We start from the raw sequence: 13,965 nt of genomic DNA, 5'->3' as shown, positions 1-13,965 counted from the left end.
GATCTGAATTCAGTTTTTATTCTATCTTTGTCATACCCTTTGGGCAGTGTTTGTTTGTAAATTTAGTTACATTTTAAAGGTGGCATCTTGCGATCTTTGACTACGTTGCCTTTTCTTTTTAATCACATCACCTTGAATACCTGCTGAATAACGTATAAAATAGGTTATATGGATAATTTGAGGTAGTGGATAATATTTTTCCTATGGAAAACTGACTTCTGCTTCTGAGTAAGGCTGATTTTTATGAGGGTGGGTATATTTCTTTGTGGTCTTCCTAGCTTATGGCCCTTGGAGGTTTCAAACCAAAGCCTGAATTTTATAAGGTTTTCCAGAATAAGCAGATGGCTCTTAGGGAAAAATAAAATAGAAAGGGGAGGAGGAGGGACTACTCAAAATACCAGGCTTGCCTCTCTCTGATTTTTCTTTTGGCTTGGTATCTTTTCCCTATAATTCTTCTCTGTCTTGTTAACTCTTCAATGCCTTGAAGAAGGTTTTATGTGTGTATGAGTGTATATGTATATATAGTATATATTACATATAAGCATATAACATATTTATATATACTTGAATACTTATAAATGTATTACATATATAAACACACACACATATATAGTAGATAAGTAGATACATAGTTTTATTTTGTCATTTGTTTAATTTGATATATTTTTTATTTTATTTTTATTTTGTTCTACTGTACTCAGTAGAAAGGTTGATCTGAAGTAGGTAGTAGGCTACTAGGAGAAGTGTCCTGAATTACAATGTTCAATAATGCTCTATTTAGAAATTATTTTATTTGAAGTTCAAATGAAAAAGCAAGTTTCCTTTCCAAGTAGACAAAACAATGTCTCATGCTAATAGACTTTACTGCTGGCATCATTTCGCACATATTTTTGAAGCTTCTTAAATGAAAACTACACAATTCTTTAAACACTAAATGCACCCTTCTGGCCCCCAACAAAGAAGTTTTCTTTACCGTTAGAATAATTTCCAGTGCGTAAATCTAGGCTTCGTGTGCTTCCTACACCTAACTTAGACTTATCCTTCATGAAATGTTAAATCTCAGGACGCTAATCTGGAATGTATGTTGTGTCTGGTCCAACTAATATTTAGATGGTTTCACTCACTGCTCAAAACTTTCCCTAGGTCCATCAGGATCCAGCTAATTTCCTCATTGTCTATGCAGCTATCTTTCATGGTTCCAGACACACTGAGCTTTCCTGCTACAACCCTCAAGTGTTTGTTCATTCACTAGTGAATCATACAGTTGTTTTCTGTATGTTTTGCTTTTTTAAAACAATCAAATATGTATAGCTGATCTTTTCTTTGGATTTATAATAAACTTCTTAAAAAGTAGGTAAGACATATAAAAAGGCCTCAATCTTTTGATCACAATGGAAAATCCTAAAATTACAAACTAATGAAAAGAAACTCCACCTCAGACAATACATTTACTTCAGTTTTACTGCGATAAATGACTTCAGGATGAAAAACCTGAAAATTTTTAATTAATTGAAAGTTGTGCTTTCTGGATGGAAAGAAGATTATTAGCTCTAAATTAATACGTAGATTCAATGTAATTCTGATAAGAATTGTAATGGAATTAAACTAAGTCTAAAGTTAACTGGGAAGAAGAAAATAAAATAATAAAGACAAGTTTGAAAAAATGGTGTTAGTGACTTACTGTATTGCATGGCACGATATATCAAAGCTAGCATAATTAGAATGCTAGTGATGTTGGTGTAAGGATGGATAAATGGCTTAACCCATTTATGCTGGAGGTTGCAATTCTTTGTGTGTGTGTGTGAAAAATCAGACCTTGGCAATGACCTTGAGCAGTAGGATATAAATAACTCCCACAAGCTTAGCGTTCCAATAGTGAAACACTAGGCATAAATAGGTTAATGGGACAGAATATGTGGTATAGAAACAGACTCATGCATATGAGAAACTCTGGTTTATAATAAAAGTGTCTTTGCAAATCATGAGGATAAGATGTTTTTCTTATTTTCATGCATAATATTGGGTGTGCTAGATATCCATTATGGAAGAGAGAAAAATTTCAACCCATACTTCATGTCTTGCATAAAAGGGAAACTACAGCTAGATAAAACAGCTAAAAGTAAAGAGAAAAATCCCATAAATATAACACAAATTTGGAAAAGCATTGGAATCAGAAGACCTTTCTAAGTAAAACAATAACCCAGAAGCCATAAAGCAAAAGATCGACAGAATGAACAAAAATATTGTTAGCAAACAAAAAAGCAACAAGAAAATACAAAGAATTCCTGCAAGGAAAGGAAGCAAAATACAGTACGAAAGGTAAATAAATGAAACAGAAAACTCCGAGACAGAGTGAACAGCATTGATATAGCCTTATGAATAAAACAACAGCGCAAATATCAAGACATTTAATATCTTACCAGAGATAGGAAAGAGTTTGGAGGGGACTTGGGGAAGTCTCTATAACAAACTATTCCAAATGTTGACCTTTATTAAAGAATAAGGTGTGTTTTTAAGTCAATCAAAACAATTTCAATCCATCAATAAATAGCTCAGGATAATGTGGAGGAAGGGGCTTCAAAGGGGCTTCAAATGTTGCAATTAAAAGTGCTAGTCCTGGATTCTTGTGCCTGGATGCAAATTTAGACTCTGGGCAAATCTCTTAAACCCTCTTGTGCCTTTTCATACACAGTTGGAGGAGCAGTGGTTAGAAATACCTATAGCACAGAGTTATTGAAGATAAGAGCTAACAATGCTTAGCTCAGAGGCAAGCAAACAAGTGCGTAATAACTGTTGGCTGATATAATTATTACTTTCATTTTTTATTTCATTTTATTTAGAGCCAAGAGCCAAAACTCCTCTTGCATAAAGAACCTGGGGGTTTTAGTGAACCAGTTCATCATTCTGGGCTTCAGTTTCTTCATTTGTAACATGGAGAAATAATGTTAGGTAGGGTTAGTGTGATCATTAAATTAGTTAATATTTAGTAAGTTCTTTTACCACTGGAATTTGCATGGTATTCAGTAAGTGCCATTACATGTTTGTTAAAAGAAAAATACTGTGTCTATTTAGCCAAAAATATTTCGAGCAATCAAAAATATGAGCTTAAATGCCAAAAGGAACATTTAGTAAATGTGACCACTCTCAAAGTGCTTAAAGAAAAGGAATAGGACAACTTGGTTATTTTTTTATTATTATTATTATTTGTGTTTAATGGTAGTTTATTTTCTGTTGCCATTTGTGACTTTAAAGAACCCAGTCATCACAAATTGAGTAAGAGTAGACTCTATTAAACTGAGTCTGGATGAATGTCCTTTTGCAAAGTCTCTTTTCACTGTAACCTAAAATTCCTCTCATGATGAGCCAACACAAAGGCACATCTCTTTCCCAGAAGCTGTCAAGCAACTGCTCAATCTGCTCACTCCTTTAGGAGAACACACCTTGAAGGGTGACAATTACAGTGGGCTGGAGGTGCCAACAACTGCTTCCTGATGATAATACAGAAAAGCTATTAGAAGGTCCGGTGCTGTTGACCTTAGGCACTGACCTGCATGTAGAAACTGCCAACTGCTAGACTGTTAGAAGAATGTAAATATTTAATGATTGATGCTTTGTAAAAGTGTCTATCACCAGAGGTTCAGAGATCAAAAAAAGAATTTATTTTCAGAAAACAGTTCTATCTTTCCATGGAGGGTGTGTAGGTGGCTTTTCCTTTGACCATCATGCTAGAGAGGACAAGGACAGACACAGATGGGACAGGAGAGGAAGGGAGCCTGAGATGTTCAGGAAATTAGATGCACTAGGCTTATTTTACTTGGCCCATTTTGCAAATATGTGTCACAAAATGCTGTAGTCTTTAATGAAGGTAATTAAATGTAATTTGAAGACAAGTTTCTCCTCTCTAGTGGTGACACAGCTCCTGCCAACAATTTAGGTTATCAACATAATATGAAGACTAAATTGACCCTAACTGATGAAATTGAAGAATTGGGATGTTACTCAAATGCCAGGTGTCAATAAAAGTTTAAATTGGACAGCACAGTGGCTCCAAGTCAGACTGTGTACACTTACAAGTTAGGGAGAAATGGGCAGATTTCAGAAAAAGGTGGGCCTTGGCATAGAAGGATCTGCCTCGTCTCGGGGAATTAAGCGAAGGCCCAAACCAAGACATTCCAGGCCTATATACCAAACTGTAGAATGTAACAGTTGATTTTTCAAACAAAATGCAAACTTCAGAGGTGACTTCAAAAGCTGTAGAGGGGACGGTCCTGCAAGGATAGTTGTTAACTGCCCTGTTTTCCTCATGTCTTCTGACGAAGATCAGTGAACGTGGAAGTATCCAGAGATCTATTTTGAAGGAAGTAAATCTACTTATGGCTAGATTCAGTGTGGGGTGCTTACTGAAGGTAGATTTAAAGAAACCAGTGGAATGCATATCAGATAAAGAAGTTGGGACAAGGAAGGCTTATTGAAGCTTTGTGTTTTGTCAACAGTCCCACAACCTTTTGTGCCTTCTATTCTAAGTTCACCTTCCTCAGTAGTCATCAGATGTGGCCTTAATTCGGCATGATGACTGAGAGAGCTCTTGGCAAAATAATTCTGCAGTCCAATGACGTTTTTCTTAAAATTCTGCCTTTGCCTTATTTTAGAAGTGACAGCCTGTGAAGTGAATATAGACCAAAAATCCTGACCACTCCTTAGACTTTCTTCACCAAGTCTAACTGTCCACGTGCTTACTTGCCTGGCCTCTGGGGAACGCTGAGTATTCACCAATCGTATGAATAATTAGAAGATAAGAAAGGTGGTTAAGACTCATTAGCAGTGTTTCAGGACTGAAAGAAACATTATCTGAACAAAAATTTTGCTTCCAGCATTGCCAGATTTAGCAAATAAAACTATCAATAATGTTTTAGTGTAAAATATGCACTATTTGGGGCACACTTATACTAAAAATTCATCCATTGTTTATCTGGAATTTAATTTAATGGAATGTCCACTATTTTATCTGGCAAATAAAATAAGAATTTTATCTATTTGCTCAACTAAATACAATTTATGTTGGGGACAGAGAGTTATGTTTTAGGATTTTAGAAAGATTATGTATTAAGTGAATGTCTCAGTGAATTATGACTTATAGCCATAGCTATATTACTTTCAGAAAGAAAGCTACACTGAGGAGACTGAAATGAGAAGAACAGCAGTCCTCATTTTATATTTGAAGCAGTCTTAATTTATAGTTATACCATACCAGGCAGTGTGGCACTTGGGCCCAGAACCAATATTATATATGTGGTATAGATAAATACATATGTGTGGCTTTATTTCCAAAATGACTTTTATATGCTGGTGGAGATGTGGCATGTGTTACTTTTCTCTTCATTTTTATGTCTGGTTATAGAGTACAGAGATTGCTTTAAAATGACCCAAATTATAAACTACCATTAGCAACTCTTTGTTTGGGAGCACCAAACTCCATCTTCTTGCCTGTTATGCTAGAGCAGCCTTGTCCAGAATTGCAATAGTGTACCTCTTTTTCCCAGTGGTGGAGCAGACCCTGGTGATGGTAAAAACCACAATTACTTTTGCACCAACCTAACTAATATTCTTGCCACAGGAGAGTAGGGAGAAAAGCCTGTCGTAGAGGAGGGGGTGAATAATTAATTTCCAGGGTGTCATAGTCTTAGCCCAACACAGATTTTCATCTCCTCCTTTTTATACTGTAGAAACGGGATGCATTTCCCACCCCACGTGAATTCATACCTATTTTTATAGACTGTAATATCTCCCTAATTGAACATAACTACCAGGGATATGGGAATGATTGGAACTTGGCAAACATCAGTGAAATGGCAGACTCCTTATAATGACATTTGTTTGAAATGAGGAGCTACACATTACATTCCAAAGTGACCAAATCTCAATTTAGCAATAACCATAAACGTATGCTGCGGAGAGTCGAGAATTTCATGGGCTCAGAAGTAAGCCATCCTTGTTTTAGGAATTATGATGAAGCCAGTGGTTTCCATGGCTACCATTTGCACTAATTGTGATACATTAGTAGCAACAAGAATTGGATGTCTCAAGTCATTTAGTTAATTAAACACAAACGTGGACCCTGCCAAAAGAATTATGGATGAAATTAGCATCTACCGGAATGCACCTGTAAAATGTGACTTGCATGAGCCCTGTCAGCTGGGGGAGGGGATGCACGATGGAGTTGAAATGCTTCTGTATTCTAAACATGTCTTTCTTACCCATATCCGGTTACAGAACTACTTTATAATTTATTTTTAAGATGCATCCTCAAATGAAATACAACAGCACTGATCAAAGCAACATGTTTTTTTGTTGCTGCTATGACCAGTAAAATATATGAAATTTCACATGGAGGGAGGTGGTAGCTCACAGCGATTACAGAAAATGATGAAACAACAGAGTTGCCACTAACACACTGAGACCCTGAAAATAGGAGTTTATAATGGAAAAAGCTGACACAGGCATAACCATGGCAGCCAGCTATGTTTTGACATCATTGAAAGCCTGGTGGGCTTTACATCAAGAGTAGCAAGAATATGATAGATTGGATTGAGATACATGAAGATGGGGTTGTTAAATTCTACTTGTGAATCTGGGCAAATGCTAGAACAACAACTCTATCCTCATCAGACTTTATAAGTGTACGTCTACATCCATTATCTCTCAGCATTCGCAGTCCTGGGAAAAAAAGATGTCACGGGCTCAATTTTTCAGATGGCGGAGCTGAGACTTGGAAAGGCAAAATGATTCACCCAAATCGCCATTCCAGGGCTATTCCTGTCCCAAAAGCTGCAGACCAGAGTTTGTAAAGAGCCAGGGGTTGATATTAGATGTGTCAGTTTGTTCAGTCATTCAACAAACTTTTGCATTAAGCACCCACTCTGTGGTAGGCACATGGGATAAAAAGGTGAGCAAAACTCCAGTCCTGAGCCTTCCCTTCATATTGTTTCTATGTTGTGATGCCTTTTCTTTCAAAATGCAACAGACTGCCTTGGCTGTGAACAAATCTGCTTTCAGTGTTCAAACATTTTACAGATATCAGTTGGATGCATTATCCTGTGGGAAGGCTACAATGATGAGTGAAATAGACATGGCCCTCATTGCAAGAAGCTGTGGTCAGATGGGGAAGACAGCTGTTCTTTATATAATCCCACAAATAGAAAATTGCAACTGTGTTAAGTGCCATAAAGGAGAGGCATGTGACACTGTGGCATAGAGAATAAGGTGGAATTGACATACGTTCAAGCAGGGATGGAGCTGAAATCCCAAAATCCCAAAGAAGGCTTAGCCAGGGTTCAGTAAAGGAAGCAGAACCTGTAGGTGGTTGCAGGAGCTGGTTAAACAGTATGTGTAAGGCTGCCTCAGTGTCTCACACTGGAACTTGAAGCCCACAAGTCAGCCAATGAAGTTTAGAAGAGGGATGTAAAGTGAAAGAGAGCATGGACAAACCAGAGTCCATGAGGGCAGACTGAAACCCGTGTCCGTGTTATTTCCTCTGACCTTGATGGTATGTCATGGTACTAACCACACACCCTGCTGCCTGTAAGTCAAAGAAGCTGAAGGAGATTCCAGGGGAAAGTGGGGGGTTGCAGGCCCAGAAGATAAGGTAACTATGGGCATCAACTAAGAAACGGTGAGTGCTTCACTCCTGCTCTCCAAATGCCATGTGGCAGTCTTTCTTGCGATCCACCTTAACTGGAAACATCCAGGAAAGGGAAATCTGGGAAATATAATTCAGCCTAGCTAAGTTGACATGTTATAAAGGCCCACACGAGAAGTAGAGGTAATGACTTGTTCAAGACTCTGTCCTGAAGGATGATGTGCAGCCATGGAAGGAATGAAGGAGACCAGTCTGCAGAATTAAAGAGGGACAGAGGCTGCTGGTCCTCATAAGTAGTTTTTTCTACCAATCCAATGTCTCTTCTTTGAAGATTTTGGAGAATGAACTCTGCTTCATGTATCTTAAATTTTTTAACTACGAACAAACTACTGCAATTTGTTCAGTTGCTGTCTTAGAATCCCTCTAGCAAAATTTTCATAAAGCTAGGCCAAGGTGAAATTGAATCAGAACTCAAGTAAGCTGAATGGCACCAAATTCATGTTTACTGAATGCACACAATGAAGCAATGAAGTTTGACACTGAGACCAGTGAGTCTGTTTGATGAGCTCAACCTGCTCACTTGGCTGACTACAGATCAGGCCAACCATCTGTCTTGAAGCATCTCCTACACTCAGGACATCCATGGGAGGGGACACCAAGCATGACATGGGAGTTCAGCCTTCAAGGTGTTAGTTATCAACTTGCCAGCATAATCAGATGTGCACTAGTGAAACTATTACACACAGTACGGTATCTATGATAGAATAACATACATAATCCACAAGTCCCAATAGAACTGAGGGTCCTACAAGATGGACAGGAGTTTATTCTACAGAGAAAAGAAGGGGAAACCTCATGACCTAGAAGGGCAATGTACAAAATTTCCTAGGTGGGTATGTGCAGCTCCAGTCAAGAACCTGGCTAGCATTCCGGAGAGTAGAGCCTGTGGACTTTTCAGAGTGTCATATGGTACAGTGGATAAGCATCTGTGGCCTAGTTTATCAGACTGAGCTCAGAATCGGCACGAGTCACTAAAACCCTTTGAACTTAGGCCCTCTATGATATAGAGGAACTAATTTCTATCTGATAAGGTTGTTTTGAGAATTAGATATAAAAATTAACCAAAGTCAATAGTGTTAGAGGTTACATTCAAAATATGATGTAGAAGGTAAGCTGATGACTGTTATGAAGAAAAATAAACCAGGTTGGAGGATCAGAGTGGGGTGGTTACAGTTTCATACATGGAGTTGGGAAGGCCTCTCCAAACAGATGCTATCTTAGCATGAGGGATGCCATGTGGACATCAGGGGTTAAGGATTTGAAGTAGGATTCTACAGAGAAAACCATAATTGCACCTCCAACATACTGAGAAACTCCAAAACTACAGGTCACTTACATTTGACTTTGCATTAACTACGTAATTATACATAGATATAAATAATCAAGTACCTGATAATACAGGAATTTCCAATACTTTTACAAAACCCATATATTGCTTCCAGGATGCACAACACTTCCCATACGCTACAAAATTATAATGTAATGGTACATGCTAGAACAGATTATGAATTCTACAAATTTAGTTATCATAATTTTCTGTCATAACTCTGATAAAATCTACCATCTCTGAGTTGTTATGAGAATTCAATAATATATGGGAAGTGCCTAAATCAGGGTATGAAGCATGTTAGGGGTTCAATAAACATTAGTTTATCTTAGAAATTTTACTGTAGGTGAGCTTAGTGTTAATCTCCCGGCTTCTGGCTGTTCCTCTGTGTCTTTTCAAATGTTAGACGTTACCTGGTTGGAAACATGAGAAGGATTTGAGCAGGAAAGGAAAGCAAAGCTTTAGAAAGAGCTGTTTACACATATCAAGCCTTCCTGGAGGAGGTGGCATTTGAGAGTCATCTCCAAGAATAAGTGAGAGTTGGGAGAGGGGCACTGTTGGCAGTGAAAGGATAAGAAGTGATAGCAATGCTAATGTGCTTCCAGAACTTGATCCAGGTCTCAGCAGCCGCGTTGGTATTTGAACCCAAGACTTCTCACCTCCAGGAAAATGCAGAGGCAATATTCACACTATGCAATGACTGCTTAGCTGTGTATCACAATTGGCCCCTTAGATCGCTGGCAATGGAATCAAGGAAAGAAACTCTTGAGAAGCCTCTGGTAGAAGCTGTCATATTGTACTGAGGCCAGCAATGCGGTGGTGCATTTGGAATGTTGAGGCCAATGCATGCAAAGGGCCTTTCAAAGCAGTAACAAACAAGATTCGCTTGAGGAAGCAGGAATGGGAAGAATTTAAAGTTCACAGTCTAGAGGGCAAGAAAAAATGGTGAAATGCTAACAAAAAGCAAGCAACTCGTATAGGGGATATATTTTTTTAATGAAAAAATTTTACAAGCCCTTATACACTATTTGCTTATTGCATAGATGGGAAAATTGAGTCTCAGAAGTGGTTTGCTAAGAATTTCCCAACTCATGAGGTCAAAAAACAGGGACATTGGCTGGGCATGGTGGCACCCATCTGTAATCCTAGCTACGTGGGAGGCTGAGGCAGGAGGATCCCTTGAGCCCAGGAATTGGAAGCTGCAGTAAGCTGTGATGGTGCTATTGTATTCCAGCCTGGATGACAGAGCAAGACCTGCCTCTAAAATAAATAAATTTTAAAAAAAATCAGGGACAGAAAAATATTCCCTGTCTGCTTCTGCTCTGACTTCCGCACAGCCTGGCTTTAATAGGTGTAGGTTGCAGTGATGATGAGATATCCAAGTAGAAATGTATCATGTGCAGTTCAGAGGTAGGACTGCTAAAGACAGGCAATGGCTGGAGAAGGGCATTTGTATCAAGGCATTTTGCTGAAGATATCAGCAAAGGGAGAAAGTACAGAAAAGGGTGAGAAAGTACTCAGAATTAAAAGAGAACAACCATTGAGCCAAGAAAGGAGAAAACATTCAAGTTACAGATTGTCCTTATAGCTGAGAAAGGAACTGCTTCAAAAACATGGGAAGCATGTTCTTAGGCATCAGAGAGCCATTTTTCTGGGAGAGGGGGAGCTGATTTAGCACATTAGTATGTCCAGAGGCCAGACTGCAAAAGGTAAAGACAGTATATCAGAAACTGGTTCCTGCAGGCAGCACTTCCTACTCTGAGGGTCATCCAGCCTGAGCCCACGTTCCTCCCTCCCAGAACTTCACTTTGACAATGTGGCTTACTAATTGCTACTGGGTAGAAGCTAGCCATTCTAGAAATAGCAGTTCTATGGAGTAAGTAGATACATTAAACTTTCTAACATGAAACGTCAGAAGGCAACTAGAGTTACTTGGTCACAGGCTGGACAATTCTCTGTAGGCTCTGAAATCACCATGTAGGCATCCTCTGTAAAGACTGTATTCATTTGCTAGGGCTACTGTGGCAAAATACCACAAGCTGGGTGACATAAACAACAGAAACGTATTGTCTCACAGTTCTGGAGGCTGGAAGTCTGAAATTCAGGTGTCAGCAGGGTTGGCTCCTTCTGAGAGCTGTGAAAAAGAGCATGTGCCATGCCTCTGCCAAGCTGCAGACAGCAATGCTTGGTGTTTCTTATGAAAAGCATGACTCTAACATCTGCCATTACATAGTGGTGATCCTTCTGTATGTGTCCAAATTTTTCCTTTGTATAAGGATACTAGCCATATTGGATTAGAGGACCACCCTAATCATCTCATTTTAACCAATTACATATTCAATGTCCCTATTTATAAATAAGGTCACATTCTGTAGCACGAGGGGTTAGGACTTTAAAATATGAATTTGGGGCAACACAATTCAACCCGTAAAAAAGATCAAATATTTTGTCATGTCAAGACCGAACATTATTAATGTTTGCAATAGCCCAGGTCCAAAAGCCTACATGAGCACCTCTTTTTTTTTTCATTTTCTAGAAACATTTACATAATGACTATATTGCCTTCTTTTGGCCACCTTAAAAGGGCTGATTGTTGGGTAGAAAAGAAATATCACTGGACCGAAGCCTTAATTCAGCCATAATCAGGCTGTTGAGCTTTGGGTCTCAGCTTCCACATCTATACATGGGAAATTTTTCCTTCCAACTCAAAGTATTGTGGTCCAAACCAAATAAAATGCAAACAGAGATTGGAAGAGCTATAAAGCAATGTGTTTTTTAAATCACTTTGAGTTTACAAATACAAAAAAAAGAAGAAACTTTGTGATTTTTATTTCTCCTCTTATTGATCAGCACATGTTTGAGATCATGCTCATGACTTAGGTGGCAAATTCATCTCAAAAATGTTACCTGGAGTACAAATTAGCACTCTATCTTTCTGCAGATGTAGAAGAGAGATCATGTCCCCTGTTTCAGAGGTTCTCATTAGCTTGTTAAAGTTAGAAATTTTCAGAAATGATGATTCTTATATGAAATAGTAACATTTCATATTCCTAGAAAATGGTAAGAAATTTTCCTCTGTAGGTGCAGAAAGGTCAGCATGACAGACATTCGCATGGTATTAAAACCACGAACTCTCAACTAGCCAGAGTTGAAAGCTTACTGTAGTTCACTGGAAAACACTTGAACTTGAATCTCAAAGTATATTTTCCTTGTTATATTAGTTTGCTAGGGCTGCCTTCACAAAGTATTATGAACTGGGTGGTGGAAACAGAAATTTCTTTGCTCACAGTTCTGGAAGCTGGTAGTCTGAGATCTAGGTGTTAGCAGAATTGGTTTCTTCTGAGGCTTCTCTCCTTGGCTTGCAGATGGCTGCCTCCACCTGTGTTTTTAGGTGGTCTTTCTCCTATGTGTATCTGCGTCCAAATTTCGTTTTATAAGGCTACCAGTTATATTAGATGAGGGCCCAGCCTAGTGACTTTAACTCAATTACCTTTTTAAAGTTTCAGTCACCAAATACAATGGCATTCTGGTGAGGTACTAGGGGTTAGGACTTCAACATATGAATTGTGTGAGAGACAAGAGAGACAAATCAGCCTGGGACATTCCATCCCCTGCCACTCGTGCAAACTCATGCCCCTTTCCTCTTCACAGACAAAATAATTTACCATTTACTTTGAACTTCAAAGCACAGCTCTCAAAATCTTTTAAAAACTTGAGGCATTTTCTTCTTAGAAATAAAGATACTTAGAGTCTTCTTTTCTTCCACTTAAAATAGGTAGCACACACTTTAATTATATTATTAATAGTAGCTAATTGATTTGACACACTTTTCCTGAGGGCCTACTGTGTGCCCAGCCTGGGGAATGCAGCACTGTCCTCAGGTAAAATCTTTGTTCTAACAGCCTTCATTATATTTCACAGCTTGCCCAGGTCACGACTCCAGAAAGAACTGGAACCATTTCTCATTCATCTCTGTATCCTCAGTGCCCGGAACTTACTTAGCAATCATTGCAAACTAGTCTCCTGCCTTCTCTCAGTTACATATTTAAAACTATTTTGGATGTAAATATTTCAATGTATTGAGAGAAAGAACATGTTGAACTGTGAGTCCTGGTTCTATATTATATTGCCAACATCATCACTTATCTTTGTTTCTTCATTGTAAAATAATATGATTTGGGCCAGAAATCCCTAAGGTTACTTCCAATTCAATAATTCTATGTCTAACTCAGGTTTGAGAGTCCAAAAAGCCTTCCTAGATGAGGAGGCATTTGAGATTCATCTCCGAGAATAGGTGAGAGTTGAGAGAGGGGCACTGTTTGCAGTGGACGGATAAGAAGTGATAGCAATGCTAGTGAGCTCCCAGCACTTGGCCCAGGTCTCAGCAGCCGTATTGGTATTTGAACATAAGACTGCTCACCTCCAGGAAAATGCAGAGGTAACACTGCACAATGACTTCTTAGCTGTGTATCACAATTGGCCCTGTGGATCACTGGCCTTAGGTGGCACTCATTGTTTTTGCTCACTCTCTACTGCTGTCCTGGTTAGAAGATGCATGAGGATACATATTGAAAATCTCTACCTACCCCATCCTCAAACTTTGCAATAATCTAGAAAAGACACAATAATTCTAATAGCCTAACAGGTAATATTATCTATGAAGGCTCTGTTAAAAAAAAGGAGATAACTTGACTGCTACAGCTTAAAATGCATGGGCTTTGGGATAGCTGTATTCATCATTTAATATTGGGTTTTCCTGATTGATTAAATTGCCCAAGAAAATGATCATATACATGAGATTTTACTGTAATAGACAGTACTATATAACCAAAGCAAAGAGGTAGGTAGAGTTGTATATTAGTCAGCTCAGGCTGACATAGCAAAATATCACAGACTGGATGGCTTAAACAGTAGGCATTTTTTTTTTCTTACACTTTTGGAG

At 38.5% G+C, this 13,965-nt stretch overlaps 1 protein-coding gene and 1 long non-coding RNA gene across 6 annotated transcripts in view; one reads left to right on the top strand and one right to left on the bottom strand.

Annotated features, from left to right (window-relative positions):
• LOC129058537 (uncharacterized) overlaps positions 1-13,965 on the bottom strand; it is a 278,101-nt gene that overhangs the window by 4,596 nt on the left and 259,540 nt on the right. The window lies entirely within an intron of this gene.
• Positions 1-13,965, top strand: part of GRM7 (glutamate metabotropic receptor 7) — an 884,465-nt gene that overhangs the window by 757,693 nt on the left and 112,807 nt on the right.

Source organism: Pongo abelii, chromosome 2 (assembly GCF_028885655.2).
Source record: "Pongo abelii isolate AG06213 chromosome 2, NHGRI_mPonAbe1-v2.0_pri, whole genome shotgun sequence".
Classification (NCBI taxonomy): Eukaryota; Metazoa; Chordata; class Mammalia; order Primates; family Hominidae; genus Pongo; species Pongo abelii.
The sequence above is the reverse complement of the archived record's forward strand: the minus strand, read 5'-3'. Positions and strand labels throughout refer to the sequence as shown.